General features: G+C 35.4%; 1 protein-coding gene and 1 pseudogene across 1 annotated transcript in view; one reads left to right on the top strand and one right to left on the bottom strand.

The window, feature by feature from the left end:
• Positions 1–16,931, top strand: part of LOC102863523 (latrophilin-3-like) — an 807,096-nt gene that overhangs the window by 264,164 nt on the left and 526,001 nt on the right. The window lies entirely within an intron of this gene.
• Positions 13,009–13,320, bottom strand: LOC102856208 (annotated as a pseudogene).

Consider the following 16,931-nt stretch of genomic DNA (forward strand, 5'->3'; position numbering starts at 1 on the left):
ACGACTCGACGACACATAACAACAACAACATCAACATGGTGGGCCCATGAAAATAGAAAGTTTTGTTTCAAAAAATACCATCTATTTAGCAAGCTCTGGTGAACTAATGGTAAGGAGCTCTGCTGCAATCCCAAAGGCACACAGTTCAAGACCACCAGCTGCTCCACAGAAGAAGGATGGGCAGCCCCCTCTGGTGTGATTAACTGCCTCTGAACCCACTGGATGGTCAGCCATTGATAGGTTCTGTGTACGGTACAAACAAGAACAACATTTCTATCATACATTTAAAATATAAATATAAATTTTGACTGTTACAGATTTGTCAATGTTAAATTATATCATTGTCATTTTTGTAACATTTAATAATTTTTATGAGTTTGTGAAATTAAAGGCAAATCTGTGTTGAGATAAATAACATAAACAATTGCCACCCAATTTGTCTCCAACTCATGTCAATTCCATGTAAGTCACAGTCAAGTATGCGCCACATGTTTATCAGTGGCTGGTTTGGGGACAGTAGATTACCAGGCCTTTTTCTTTTGATTCTTTTGGGTGAGTTCATTATTTACTGTACTCCACAGTATTCCTACATCAAGTTAGTTATTAATAAAATCACTTTCCCCATTTTATATTGAAGTGTTATTTATATGAAGGAAATATAAATAGCACATTGGCTTTGATTATAAGGTAGGAAGATTAGATGAATAAACAAAATGTGTTTCTGTTTAATTTTCCTTTTAACTTTAACTGGCATTTCTCACAATGACATTCAATACTTTAATTAGATTTATGTCATTCCAAACCTGTTGCATGTATTCAGTTGTACTGACACTTAATGACAATTTATACATCTTCATAACATTGTATATTTACCCAGTGCCCATTTATGAATATAACTGGTTTCTAACTTCCATAAACCCATTATCTCTTCACTCTTTTAGCTTCCAAATAAATAATAGGAGCGTAGAATCAAAAACAGGGAAGGAAACTCAATACTATTCTCTAACTCACTCACTCATTACAAGTTGGAACAACTCCTAACGACCCTTCATTGGCTTTCTAAGACTGCAAATTTCATAGGAAGAGCCTGTGTTTCTTTCATGGAGTTGATGGTGGATTTGAACTGCCAGAGACATGACCTTTGGGTTAGTAGCACAGTTTTCTATTTTTGTGGTATCAATGCTCCCAAAATATCATTTAATTCTTACATGTACATCATAAAGATATTTCCTTTTCTCTGTGCTCATCACATGCCTACTTTAGTTAGAAGGACGGAAAGAAGCAGATTTTGTTTTCTTTTAAAGTAGGTCTCTGTGGAAAGGAAATATTTTAAATTATGACTTATAATCTTTCACAAGGCATACCCAATTTTCCCACCTTTCCTTTACCAAGTTTTCTCAAGCAAGAGTGAATAAAACATAGTGTTAAGTATGAAAACCTTAGAATTAAAATAGTATAGAGTTTTCTAACTGGATTTGTCTCTTACTGGCTGTGTTTCACTGAAATCATTTTAATATATTGTGACTGAATCTTTTCACATGAAAACTAGGGGTGATTATCAATTCACAGAGTATTTTTGAAAACAAAAATGAAGTATATGTGAAAGAAACTTTGTACACTAACTGCTGTATTAGAGAAGCACAGTATATCTTAGCTGTTCAACTGAATATGCCTGTTGTCTACCTGCTTTGGAAGTCTTCTCACTATTAATTCTGTCATTCCCAAGACTTGTAATTATGCAACATTTATTACTAATCCTATGATTTGGAGTGCCTCAGACATCCCTGGACTATATTATACTCTTTTGTTGTGTTGTTGTTACGTGCAGTTGAGTCAACTATGACTCATAGTGACCTTATATTATAAACAACAGATCTGAACCCTTTCTTATCCTGTGTCATCCTCACCATCCCTCCATTGCTACTATCACTGTGTCAATCCACCTAGTTGGGGGTCTTCCTTTTTCACCACCTCTCAACTTTCCCAAACATGATATCCCTCTTCAAATAATATTTTCTACTAGCAACACGCCCAGAGTATGTGAGATAAAGCTTTATCATCTTTGCCTCCAAGGGAATATTCTGACTGTATCTTTTCTAAGATCTCTATTTGTTCTTTTGTCAGTCCATGGGACGTTTAGTACTCTTCTCCAGCACCACAGTTAAAAGGCATCAATTTTTCTTCTCTTGGTTTCTAATGGCTTCTTCTCTGTTTCTTCTTCTTGGCTCTCAGCAGCACAGCAAATAATTGAAAATACCATGGCCCAAATCAGGCACACTTTAGTCCTCAAACTAACATCATTATGTTGTATAGGTGTCATTAATTAACCTACTCATAAAGACCCTATATACAACAGAGCAAACCTGCTCAAACCAAAACCATTCTCACAATCTTGACTGTGCTTACTCCGGTATACTAACACTAACTGAGTTAGTCAATTTCTTTCAGGTTCTACCTCTCTTTCAGAGATCCTTTTCAAGTCATGATGTTCTTTAAGAAAGTGTGCCAGGGCTATATTCACTTTCTTAATTCTAAACCATGCAGTATATCTCACGATACTTTCAATGAGTGACTGCTTCTTGGTCCATGTGCACATTCCCCATGAGCTTAATGAAGTGTTCTGGAGTTCCTCTTCTTCTTAATGTTTGCAATACTTTATTCTGATCCATATATTTGAAGCATTTTACCTAGTCAATAAACACAAGTAAACATGTTTCTGATATTTTCTACTTTGACCCATGATAAATCTAACAATAGAAGTTATATTCCTTGTCCCTCCACCTCTTCTGAATCCAGTTTAAATATCTGGCAGTTGCCTGTTGATGCTTTTATTTAGCTGCTTTTGAATAATCTAAAGCAAAATTTTACTTATCAGTACATTTAATGATAATATTTTGTTGGGGTTTTTTACAATTGAACAAAAATAAATATCACTTCTAGTTTGTTGTCTAAAGTAGCTGTTAACCACATTTCTTGAAACAGACTATGTAACCTATCAATCACAGCATCTGTTTGTTGAAATTACTCAAAGAATAATATTTCAATTCCTAGAACTCTATGATTTTGCAAATCCCTTCAGTGCAGCCTGGGTTTATAATTCCAGACTCTGAATATTGCACTAGAGCATGGAAAAGCCAAAGCATGTCTTCAGGCATAGATATTCAATATGTGAAATCTGTCCTAGATTACTGCCTCACTTTACAAACAAGACTTCTGCATTCTTTCACCCCTTCATCAAAGAATTTGGAAATACTTAAAGGACATCATCAAAATCCAGTCAGAATTTCTGGCATTTTTCTATCAATCTACTATTCCAACTGTTTTTGAATGATCTTCAGCAAAATTTTACTTGTATGTGACGTTAATAATGTTCAATAATTTTCACTTTCTGTTGGGTCATATTATTTAGTAATAGGATTAAGTATGGGCTTCTTCTAGTCAATTGATCAATTAGCTGTCTTCTAGATTTCCTGGCACTGCTTAGTGAGCATGCCATGGCTGATTTCTTTGTTGGAACATGCCCATTGCTCTAAACTCACAGGGTTTGTTTTTGTTTGTTTGTTTGGTTGGTTGGTTGGTTGGTTGGTTTTTGTAATTCCTTTTTTGCAGCTTGAACTTTTTCCTTCATCACCTTTGGTTCTTGATTATATGTTACTTCCTGAAATGATTCTGTGTCCTTCTTCCATCTTCTTTAATGTTTCTTGGATAATTTGGGATTTTGCCCATGGTATTCTTCAGGATTGCAGCTGGAGACTTGAATTTATTGTTCAGTTTTTTCAGCTTGACAAATGCTGGGCAGTTCTTCAATTTCTGTTGCCCATTTCTAGCCCTTTGCACTTTCCTTCATACTACTTTGCTTTGTATGAGATATTAATCATATCCTCTTTTAATTGATGGGCATATTTCTAGGTTTTAATTTTTATATGTTCAGGTGAACAGTTCTTAGTAAATGAAAGGACAGAAGCACCAAAGTCTTGAATATACCATGGGCCGCCAAGAAAACAAATATGTCTGTCTTAGAAGGGGTAAAACCAAGTTTCTCCATGGAAGCTAGGCTTTCAAAGCTCTGTCTTCACATACTTTGAGCAAGTGACCAGGAAAGACTGGTCCTTGGAGAAGAACATCATGCTTGGAAGGCTGGAGAGATACACAGGATAGGAAGACCCCTGATGAGATGGATTGATCGATTAATTGATTAAGTAACTTGTGTAATATGGGGTACTTATGTCGGAGTGAGTGAGACTGGCTCAGGATAGGGCAGGCTTCGGAGGTCTTGTGATAGGAATCATAGGAGACTCTACAGCACATACCAATAAAAATTATTTTCAGTAAGCTGGGTAGCCTGCTACCAGTTCTCTTAGCAATTGAGCAATCAGAACAGATCTAGTAGGGCTAAAATGACAGTCTTGGCATTTACAACTAAGTGTATTCATCTCCAATTATTTTTTTTTTAGGTAATCTCTGTACTGAGAGTTTTTTCCTTATTATCTTGGTAAACTTAACACCAAATTAGTTTTCCAAGAGGTAAAGAGGATTGGGAAGTGAGGAATCAAAGGAGGATCTATGAAAGAAGACCATATGTTCTGCCTTCCTGGAAAGATTCACTTTTCCCTACTGTGTGTGTGTGTGTGTATGTGTATGTGTGTGTGTGTGTGTGTGTGTGTGTGTGTGTGTGTGTGTGATAGACTTGGAGACAATTTCTTTTTAGCATATGATTATAATAACATCTATGATGTTTTAATGTTACTGAACAGTGAACTCATTTCAAGCTCCTACAAATATTGAAACAAAAATATAGTCCATCAACATTTGGATGCATATTCTAATGTTTTAAAAATGCCATTGATTCATATTTATTATTGAAGGTATAGTATATTGTGAATGTTAAAAAAAATAAGAAAAAGATGATACTAGCAGACTATTGTTGTGTACCATTGAGTCAGAACCAATGCATAGATGGCGCTCCAGTGGGTTTTCAGAAGCAGTAAATCACATGGAAGAAGATTGTCCATCCTTTTCCTTTGAAGCAGTTGGTGAAATCAAACTGTCTACCTTTAGAATTATAGCATAGCTTCTTACCATTAAGCCAAAGCTATCTGTTACCTTTTTATATATCTGTGTTTTGATATGCCATAGCTAATTGCCTTAATTACAAAACCCTACAGTTGATAGGTGCCGTCGAATTGAGTATGACTCACAGTGAACCTATGAACAAAAGATCTGAACCCTATTCCATTCTGCACTGTCCTCATACTTCCTCACATAGATGAGCCTATTGTAGCAGTCTGTGTTTCAATCCACCTGGTTGAGGGTCTTCCTCTCCTTCACTCACCATTATCATGTACCTCCCAGTATCATGTCCTTTTCCCAGGAAGAGCACCTCATAGAAACATGCCCAAAGTATGTAAGGTAAAGCCTCATCGTTCTTGCCTCCATAGAGTACTCCGGCTACACCCTCTCCAAGACATATATGTTGGTTCTCTTGACCATTCATGGGATGTTCAGTGCTTTTATGCAACACCACAGCTCAAAGGCATCAATTCTTGTTCTGTCATCCTTATTCATTGTCCCGCTTTCCAATATTGAGCATGTAAACAGAAGGACTATGACCTGAATCAGTGCACCTCAAACTGACATCATTACTTCTCAATAATTTGTAGAGGTCCTTAACTGGATATTTTCACAGTGCAATGTGTCTCCTTATTTCCTGACTGCTGGTTTCAAGGGTGTCAATTTTTTTTTCTTCTTGTTACGAATTTGTTCAAAACCCTACTAGTATTCATGAAAGTGGTAGCAACCTCCTTGTGTATATAAGAGCTTATTGGGAATGGTTAACATAAAAGTATTTTGGCCATTCTGAACATTTATTTACCAAGAAATATTCCTTCGACTCATTAAGCTTAATACCTGGAAAATTATCTGTGAAAAGTATGTTATGGGGATATTATCAATATCTAAGAATTCCTCATGGCACGTAATCAAGCACTCAAATTCAGTCACTCACTGCTACCAAATCAATTCCAACACAGAGTAACTGTCATCAATTTCTGCAGCTATACAACTTAGCAAGAAGATACTGCCTGTCATTCTCCAGAAAAAAAGGGGGGAAAAGATTGTGGTTGGCAGCATCATCCCTATTAACTGTACCATTAAAGCTCCTTCCATGCTCATATTAAATGGTCTCAGAAACCAAGTTTAAGTCTCATAAATTATGAATGAGTGGCGAACGGCAGATGGCATGTATTACTCTTTTTAAGAATGAGTCTAAAGTGTAAAGTCAGAAACACATGTTACTCTGTGTCTTTAGGACTTGGCAGTCCTTCAGTCATTTATCAGTATTGTCCTGCTTTTGTGATTTTAAAAGAGAGCTTTCAGCACTGATTTTTAATACGCAACTGAGAAGTCTGTGATAAGTTATGTTACTTAATCGAATCCTGCCAGCTGCAGCCCCTTGGGGCTATCAGATGTTATTTATAAAATGTTAAAATACTTTACTTTAGGGAGTAACTTGAATACTAGCAGGAGTCAGTCATTGAAAATTTCATTTGTGAAGATCTGCACCTGATAATGACCAGTGTATAAAGGTCATGTTGACATTTTTATATCTAATCAGTCTAAAACCAAGACTTTTTTTACCCTCTGTCCTTCTTTGATGAATATTAGCAATGAAGAGTCTCAGTGTGACTTGGGAAGTTCTAAATAAATGGAAGGATTTTATAAATGGTTTATTTCTTCCATAAAACATTTGTGTTAATCTTCTTGTGGTTATTAAAATAACAAAATTATTTTAAACACATAATTAGTATTTAATAAAGTTTATCATTATTGATTACATATTCATTCTTCATAGTGCAGATGAGGTATCATCGTATAATTGAAAAATTTATGTTAAACATTCTGTATACCAAGCTATAAAAATATGTATACTCTTCATTTAAGGTCTTGATGTATTAGTGTGTTTTAAGTCCTACAATCTTGACATTGACTAGTATTCATCTAATTTTAAATCCTTTTTAGCAGATTGTAGACTTTTGCAGACATTCAAATATACTTCTCTATTAGTGATGGTTGCTAAGTAACTATATGATGAAATTTAATCACTAAATATTTAGCTGCTTTCTTTGATTGGAATAAGAACTAGACAGAGATGGTTGGGGGGAAAATGATTGGAAAAATTATGTTGAAGTGTTAAATAAAAATAGGTAGTAACTCCTCTATTTTATGTCCTGCCTCTTTGTTATAATAAGGAAAAGAGAGACAAATGTCTCTCTTTGGTAGAGGCTTAGAGCCTTTTCTTAATAGTACAGGTCGTTGGAGAATGACACAATGGTGCAAATGGCTACTAAAGCAAAGGAGATTTGGGGCCACTCAAAGACCAAGTCATTAACTCTGCAAAGTCAGTCTTTGAAAGTCCTGGGAAGCAAGTGTCTGCTCTGATACAGTGGAATCACTGTGAATTAGAATCAACTCAAAAGGAACTGGGTCAATTCCCTTTACTAGGCAAATGTTATATGCTACAAACTGTAATCAGTATTTTATTTACAGTTATTATTTTATAAGGACTTCCACCTTTTTAGTCAGGTGGTATAATCTTCATTTAAAAAAGAAAGAACATAAATACAAAAACTTAAAGGGGTTTTCCAAGTGCATATATTGCATATGCAAGTGGGACATCTTTTTAATAAAATTCATTTTGATATGCACAGTTTTGCTCCCACCACCTCCACTATGCAACCAGGATGCAATAATAGTAATGGGTAACTAAAATGAAAAAGTTGGAGAGAAGAAGGTTCAGTAACCATGGGCCTGGGGTCAGATATGAAAGTGAAGAAATCAGGAAATTAGGGAGCTGAACAGAAGATTTCAAAGGGCAGTTTGGGAAGACAGTGCAAATTATTATAAAGAAATGTGCAAAGAACTAGAGTCAGACAATCAGAAGGGATGAACTCAACTTAGCATTTATTAAGCTGAAGTAACTGGAAAACAAATTAAGACAGTTAATTGCACTACTTAAGGATGTAACAGACAGACTATTAAATGATCCATCCATAATAAAATTGATGGAGTGCACAGAGACTGCACCAAAAAGAATTGGCTGACACAGAAGTATTTCCTGAAATATCCTGTGTCCTAGATGTAATGGTGATGAAAAAGATATCCAAGCTGCTCTGAAAGAATTGATTAAAAAATCAAGTCCCCATGAATTGATGGAATACCAATTGACATATTTTATCAAACATATACAGTCCTGGAAGTACTCAACAGGCTTTTCAAAGAAATATGGAGGACAACCACCTAGCCCACTGACTGGAAGGGTTTAATATTTATTCCCATTCAAGGGGGAAAATGACTGAGTACAGAAATGTTTGAATGCTTTCACATGCATGGAGAATCCTGCTAAGGATCATCTAAAAAAAGACTAGTATAGTACATTGAGATAGAATTTCCAAAAATAAAAGTCAGGTTTAGAATACGCTGTGGCACTATGGACATCAACTGCAATGTCAGATGGATCTATGTCTGAAAGCAGAGAATATAAAAAGAATGTGTAATTGTGTTTTGTTGACTGTGCAAAGGCACTTGACTGTGTAGATCAAGCCAAATTTTGCCTAACCGTGAGAAGACTAGGAATCTACTTGATTGCGCTCATATGAAACTTATACTTGGACTAGAAGGCAGTCATCAGGAAAGAACAATGGAACAATGATAGCTTAAAATCCGGAAAGGAATGCATCAGATCCTGTTATCATACCATTTCAAACTGTATGTGGAACAGATCATTTGGGAGGCTTGGGCTTTATGAGGCAGAATGTGGCATTAGGATTGGAGGACTACTCACCAATAACTTAATTTATAGAGAGGACACAGTTTTCTTGCTGAAAGTGAGGAAGATCTGAAGCATTTGCTACAAAGGACAAAGGGTCAAGGATTATAGTCTTCAGTATAGATTGAAGCTCAACATCAAGAAGACTATCACCAGTGGGCAAATTGGCAGCACCATGATAGATGGATTGTTAACAACTGCAGCTTGCTAAATTCCACAATCAACACTCTTGATACCAACAGTCAAGAAATAAAAATGAGGAATTGCATTAGGGAAATTTGCTGTCAGGGACCCCTCCACACTGCTGAAGAGCAATGATGTTATTCTAGAGACTAAGGTGTGCCTGGTCCAAGGCACAGTCTTTGCAGTTATTTGCTATACATGAGAGAACTAGACAATGACCAAAATTGACAAAAGTAGAATTGATGCCTTTAAGTTGTGGTGCTGGAGAATAGTATTGAAAGTAATATGGACTGCCAAAAAACTAAAAGGCACGTCTTGGAGAGGATGAAACCAAGATGCTCTTTGGAGGCAAGGATTTTTTAAAAATTTATTTTAGTGAACATTTACAGAGATTTTTAATTTCCATTCATTCATTGTTGCATTTTTCTCCCTGCCCACCCCTCCCCAACAGTTTGCTCTTCTCTTTGACAAATAAAAGAAAACTTCCTTCATTGGTACATAATCCCCCCCACCCCAAGTACACTCCACTATGCAATCCTCATTCTGGACTCTTGTTATAACCATAATACCCAATCATATTGCTTTTAAACTGTACTCTCCGTCATCTGTTTCAATGCAGTATACATAATTTATCCAGGGGTTTTGTTTTGTTTTGTTTTTTTCAGTCTTACCCCAACCCTGATGTTAGTACCGTTCTAAGGATTTTGAGGCTTTGCCTGGTGTACTTTGGGGATTTTCCAATAAAGACCAGTCTTTGGAGAAAAATACCATGCTTGGAAGGGTAGAGGGACAGTGCAAGAGAGGAAGACCCCCAGATGAGAGGATTGACACAATAACTGGGATACTGAGGTTTTGTGTGTCAGAAACAGATTGGCTCAAAATAGAACAAGGTTCAGAGCTATTGTGTATAAGGTTGCTAAATCCCTGTCAATTTGACAGGACATAACACCATAACATGCTAAAAAAATAAATTGAAATACTTTTTACTGGAAAAGAAAAGTTAAACAGTTTTTGTTAAAATATTTTACTGCTCTCTATTCCAGTAGATAAGAACTATATTCTCTTAATTTGATTGTGGAGAATGGAAGTCAAGTTAGGTTGACTTCAGGATTTGCATGAGGAAAATTCAGGAATAGCAAGTGGGATAATCATGATTCTTAAATCTATAACTCTTGTTCAGGACTTGATTTTATCAAAATGGTTTTGTATGGTTGTTTGCCATTTTTAATTTTTAATCCTTTCATTTGTTTGCTATTGTTGCTGAAGCAATTGCTACAAATGTCACTGAAGCTACCCAAGGTATTCCATTATAGTTCCAGAAGTTAGAGTGGAAAAAAAAATCTAAGTTTTGGAAAGATTGCATTCCTTTTAGACACCAGCTTTTTCATCTCCCAGAAATCTTTGAATGCTCTGGTCTGTGATCTCTTCCTCCATCCACAAAGCATGTTGCTCCAATCTCCTTTGACTTGTCACATCGTTTCTCTTTGACTTTGAGCCCTCATCTTTCTTTTACAGAAGCCTTTGTGATTAAAATGCATCTACCTCAAAATTCCAGAAAAATCTCCCAACTAAAAATTGAGCTTTCTTATGCTTGCAGTGTACATTTGCTATAGTAAATGCACTTTCAGCTTTCAACATAAAGAACTTGGGAGCAATATGGAGGGTACCACTGGTTAGTTTTAATTAAGTTGAGATTTAAAATGAATGCACTTCAATATAGAATACATATGCAATGTTTCTAAAATCACCTAATATACTTGATTCAGATGTAATTGATTCAAGATCATCTCTTGGTTCCTGTGCATTTATTTTCATTTTCTTGGGCCTCAATTTGAACTTTCCTGTGAGTAATTAATGCTCTGACCCACAGTATGCCCCTGGTCTAGTTTTGACTGCTGATATTGAGCTTCTCCAGTGATTTCTTCCACTAATGTAGTCAGCCTGATTCCTATACAGCCCATCAGGTGAGATCCACATGTAAAGTTGTCTTTTATGTCTTTTAGAAAAAAAATTAAGCAATGAATAAATCATCGTAAACACGAATTTCAGTTATTTTGTTTCTAGCTCTATTTCTATCACCAAACCCTTATTTCCCAATAACTGTACCTTCTTCACTATTCCCTACCTTTGCACACCAAAATTTGGTAAAATTCTCAATTTCTTCCTCTTTGTATCTAGGTGTACGAGCATATATTTGAATAATAGTCATGTTAATGGGTCTACCTTGTATGCATATGGATATTGTCTTATCACAACATTGTATTTCAGGATAGGACTTGAAAGTGGCTTTTCTATGTCTGTAACACCATTTTTCTACTGTTTTTCATTCCCCGTGTACTATACCATATGATTATCTGATCCAAAGTTGCCAAAGCTGGTCTATCACATCTCACTAATGCCTAATATGTGGATATTCATGCATTCCATTTCATTTTTAACAATTGTCAGTTTTAGAATATTCAAGCTACGTACATTCCATGTTCCAGTTGTTAAACAATGTTTTTTATTGATTTTCCTCATTTCAGCTGACTCCCAGTCTGGGCTCAACCACTACACTGCTATAACTATCCTCTTTGTTTAGTGTTCATAGGGTTTTCACAGGCCTGTTACTTAGGAAGTAGATGGCCCATCCTGCTTTCTAGTCAGTCTCATCAGGAAGCTCCACCAAAACCTCTCCATGATAGGAAATCCTTATGGCATTTGACACACCAGTGGCAAAGATTTCAACATCACAGCAACCTCAAGTTTCCCCTGCACAACAAACTAACATACTAGTGTTGCACCACTTAAAACAATGTCAACAGCTTTATCTTGCAGTGGGTCCACAATTAACACCCTTGGTACCAGCAGTCAGGAAATAGAGATTTGCATTGCACTGAGAAAATCTGTAGTTAGTGACCTTTCCAAATTATTGAGGAGTAGTGATGTCAGTTTGAAGACTAAGATGAGTCTGATTCAGGTCATTGTTTTTCCAATTACTAGCTTTTCATCTGAGAGCTGGAAAATTAATAAGGATGATAGAAAAGGAATTGATGCCTTTGAGCTGTGGTGTTAGAGAACACTAAATATCCCATGGACTGTCTTGAAGAGAGTTCAGGGAGAGTGCTCTTTGGAGGCAGAATGATGAGGCTTCACCTCACTTATTTTGGACATCTTACTAGGAAGCGGTACTCCTTAGAAAAGGACATGATGGTGGGAAGTGTGGAGGGTCAGCAAAGGAGAGGAAGTCCCTCAACCAGGTGAAGAGAAACGGTGACTGATGCAAGGGGCTCTTGTGTGTCAAGAAGTGTGAAGATGGTAGAGGATAGAATAGGGTTCAGATGTTTTGAGTCGTGCTTGACTCCTAGGCATCTAACAACAGCAACAACAATAGCATGCTTGATTATGAAAGCCAATGGTGACTGACTACTCATATTTACCATAGTATCTATAGTAAAATGACAAGTCCAAAGCTGAGTTTATAGTGATAAATTGAAACAAAGCTGTCAACTTTTATATTTTACAATAAAAATTGTACCTTCTGCTGGTTAAATGAAGAATATATAAAATTAATGAATCAATAAAATATGCAAAAAATTAAAATATATTTAAATTTCTATCTTTGGAAGGAAATGAATTCTAATTACATTGTCATGCCCTTTCTTTATGTATTGCTTCATGTAAATACAGGTTATTACTTGCCATCAAGTTAAAATTGATTCATAAGATTTTCAGAACCTCAAAATTGCAAAGAAGAAGAATAGCCTGGCTTTCTCCCTTGGAGTAACTGGTGGATTTAAACAACTAGCCTTTGGGTTGGCAGCCCAACCCCTTACCATAATGTCATCACAACTTTTTGTTTGTTTGTTTAATTCATGAGCTATTTATTAAAATAACACATTTAAGAGAAAAAAAAATATAATGTGTATATCATTACTGAAAACTGTATGCCATCATACAAAAAATGTTATTTTGGGAAACTGATCTCTAATTTATGGCAGGTTTCACCTTTAGAAATAAAGTCACAGAACAACACGATCTAATTCAATCTTAAAGGCTGGCAGGCTGAATGTTCTTATTCTTTGTAGGAGTTTTTCCTTACACTCTTAGGTACCAGGGCTCTGCCTTTTGGGGTGATTTTAGCCACCAGGTCATCAAGAGTAAAGTGTTATAGTTCTTTTTTCTTTAATTACCTCTTTACCATGTGCTTTCAACTGGTCCTTCCAGCCACATTTAATTTGTTTGGCTCTCAGCAGTTCTTTGAGGAGTTCTCTTTCTCCACTCTCTATCAGCTTTTGTTTAATTGCTGCTTTCCTCTGTGCATCTTTGTTCATCTTGCTAACCATTATCACTGCGAGCAAGGGCTATCCCTTCCCAACGATGGAAAGATCTTTATGCTGATGACTGTAAGGTACCACACTTTCAGTTGCCCAGATATACATAGATATATATAAAATTTTAAAAAGATAGCAATAAACACACACATACACGCAAAGATACATATAATGAGGTATTTTTTTCGTGCACAACTATTTATATTCTCCAAAGTTAGAATAGATATCAGGTAGAGGCCTGCATATGACGTTATGATTATTTTATGTGTAAGTTTCTATTAACTTGAGTGTGGTATATGCAATTTTTTTTCACTCTATAATAGTGAATAGAAATTCACAGAGGCAACTGGTATAACTTACTTGATGCTTTGAAGAATCCAATGATTCTTATCATTCAAAGAAAACATGCAGTGGTGCATTCAGTGTGTTTATTAGGGCAGAGGGAAAAAAATGTTGAGTTCTTATCTTGAAATTACTATACTTTAAGCCTTTTACTTCTTAGTAGTTCCCTCATGCCCTCAAACTATTATATAATTTCACTTGTTATTATGCTTCCCTGTGTGAAAGTAATTTAGAATTCAGGGGAAAATGCCAAAATCCATGAACAAAGGTACTTAAAGTTAGGGGCAGTTTTTTCTTTCATTCTTATCTTTGTAATACTTAACAGTCTCTCCTTTTGTGAAAAGAAAAGCAATAACTGGAATAATAACAGAAAGTGTATCCTTTTGTCTTATGTGATTCTCTTATCATGTTTTAATTCACTATTGTTACTATTATCACCACTGTTTATAGCATTTTCTACATAAAGTAACTAGAATAACCTTTAAACTGTCATGTTCAGTTTCCTAAAGCTTCAAAGGAAATGGATAGCTTTAGCTCCTACTAAAGTTTATTCTACTTTTGTTTTGTTAGTAAGACCAACTACAGACACAGTATGCCAGAATTCTAGAGCAGGCATGCCTAGAGCTTCTAATGTTACGTCTCTAAAATCAGTATTATTAAATCACCAAGAAGTTTCAAAGTGGTAGAATAAAGATTATGTTAAATGTGAGATTAAGCTGTCACATCAGAGTAATTTGATTTTAAGTCTGGCTCTGATACCTCCATTAGTAATCACATCCTTGACAGAGACAAAGTTCATCCAATATGAGTTCTCATTGTAGATGAGGTATTGATGTTTTTGTGTTACTTTGGGCAGTCAATAAGGTTAAAAGGATAAAGTTTATTTAGTTTTCAACATTGCCTTCTTGAAGTCAAATGTCTATTTAATTAAATTTTCCAATATTTGGCAAGAATGGACTGGTAGTGTCAGCTTTCTTCAGCTTGATATTAAATAGCATATTGTGAAATTCAAAGAAGACTATCTACAGTAATATGAAACAGATATACTGCTAGTCTATTTACAATAGCATTAGAAAGTTCAAATTATTTGTTGAGGCAGTTAATAATTTCTAAGAGTTTCCTAATGCAAAAAGTTTTAATTATATATGCAAGTCTTAAGTATAATATTCATATTTCCCACTGAGTTAAAGTGATTTGTAGAATTCTGATTTTTAAAATGCTGAGCAAGAAGAGTATATACATTGTATAGTTCTCTTATTCTTTAAAGAAGACATAATAGTTTTAAGGAATTATGTCATCTACATTTTTTTTCTAGTCAAGGCACTCATCATCGAATCATTTTCTTTTTTGCCTTGCTCTATTTTTAAAATTACAATGACTTTATAATATGCTAACTACATATTTAAAATGTATTGGTACACTACTCAAGCAGTTTGCTGCTGATTGAAAAGTTAAGGTTCAAATTCACCTAGAAACTGCATGGAAAAACAGACTGAGAGAATTACTCCTGTAAAACTCTCAGCCTAAAAACCCTTATGAACAGTTTGCACAGTCAGAGAAGGTTGTTATTAGTCAAGATTGTCACTGTGGTACCTAATAACTAACTGCGTAAAGAAGACAGATATAAATTAAATTTTACCTTTGAAAAGGTAAGTTTTACCTTGGAAAAACTCAACCACATCTGAGGCCTGAACATTTTATTTACTCAAAATTATTTAGTAATTGAATTTAGTATACAGTTAACACAGATACCATGTTTAAATTGTCAGTTATTAAATTTTACTCTAGTAAAATCAATACCCATGAAAGTAATATTCAAGACATCACATAAAATATTGCATTTTGCAAGTTATTTGAAAGAGAACTCTTTAAAATGTTTAGAAATAATGATGTCACTTTGAGGACAAATAGTTTCCTGAGGTACAGTGTTTTCAGTTGTCTTATATGTATGCAAAAGCTGGATAATGAACAAGGACAACCGAAGGAAAATTATTACCTCAAATTATATTGTCATTGAATCATGTTGTATAAAACATGGATTTCCAGAAGAATAATCAAATCTGTTTTAGAAGAAGTACAGCAAGAATGCCTCTTAAACAAGAGAATGGTGAGACTTCATCTCATACAATTTGGGGATTGTTATCAGGGGAAACTAGTCTCTATAGGATGACATCATCCGTGGTAAAGCAGCGACTCAGCAGGAAAGAAGTCAATCCTCAAGGAGGATGATTGCTGCAGTGGCTGCAAAAATAGGTTGAAATTGAATTCTGAGGATAATACAGGACACCGTTACATTCTGTTGTGAATTTATCAAGTGTTAGTGATTTAAAAGTGAATGCTTTCAGTCTAGAGGTGAGAAGCTGCACTGCAATATTGATGGCACACAGTTCGAAACCACTGGCTATGCCATGGGAGAAGGATGGTCATTCTCCTTCAGTGTGATTAACTGCTTCTGAAAATCTGAAACCGGGCAGGGGAGTGGGGGTATCTGAAACCAAGTTGCTCCTTAGAGGCAAGGATTTTGAAACTCCATCTCATATGCTTTGGATATATTGCCAGCAGTGACCAGTTTTTAGAAAAAGAAATCATTCTTGGAAGGATAGATGTTCAGCCCATGAAAGGGAGACCCAGGATGAGATGGATTGACACAGTCACTGTGTCAATAGGAGTGAGGTCATATATAATGATGGTGGCTTAAGAAAAAGGCTGTTAATCATAGGGTCTCTATGAGTCAACTGGAGTACTAATTAAATCTACATATAACATATAGAAATCCTGAAGGCACGAAATTCGAGTCCACTAGCTGCTCCTTGGGAAAATGATGGGCAGTCTCCTCGCACAGCAGTAACACCTTCTGAAAACCTGCGAAAGGCTCAGCGTTTTTCAGTTCCAACTCAACTGTACACAACAACATTCTTTACGTAGGTAGTGGTTAGGTAGCACAACTATTGTTATGTTTTGTTGTTATAACACATAGCAAGAGCAAAAGAACAGTGATATAAAAGTTTTAAATTCATTAAACACAAATTTACTAAACTATGGTATTATGCACATGGGTTGTACAATGCTTAGATACAGTTGCTAATGGAAAAACCCATTTTGAAGTCACCCAGCTAATTCAGAGTTGAAAGATCTTTTTTTTTTTCAAATTTTCTTTTTTTTTCTGTAATTACATTTTATTAATTTTCATAAACATTTACAGAGATTTTGGGTTTCCATTCATTCATTGTTGCACTATTCTCTCTACCCTCCTCCCAGTTTGTTCTTGT

This window comes from Elephantulus edwardii, unplaced genomic scaffold (genome assembly GCF_000299155.1).
Source record: "Elephantulus edwardii isolate Elephantulus edwardi_28Jun2011 unplaced genomic scaffold, EleEdw1.0 scaffold00107, whole genome shotgun sequence".
Classification (NCBI taxonomy): domain Eukaryota; kingdom Metazoa; phylum Chordata; class Mammalia; order Macroscelidea; family Macroscelididae; genus Elephantulus; species Elephantulus edwardii.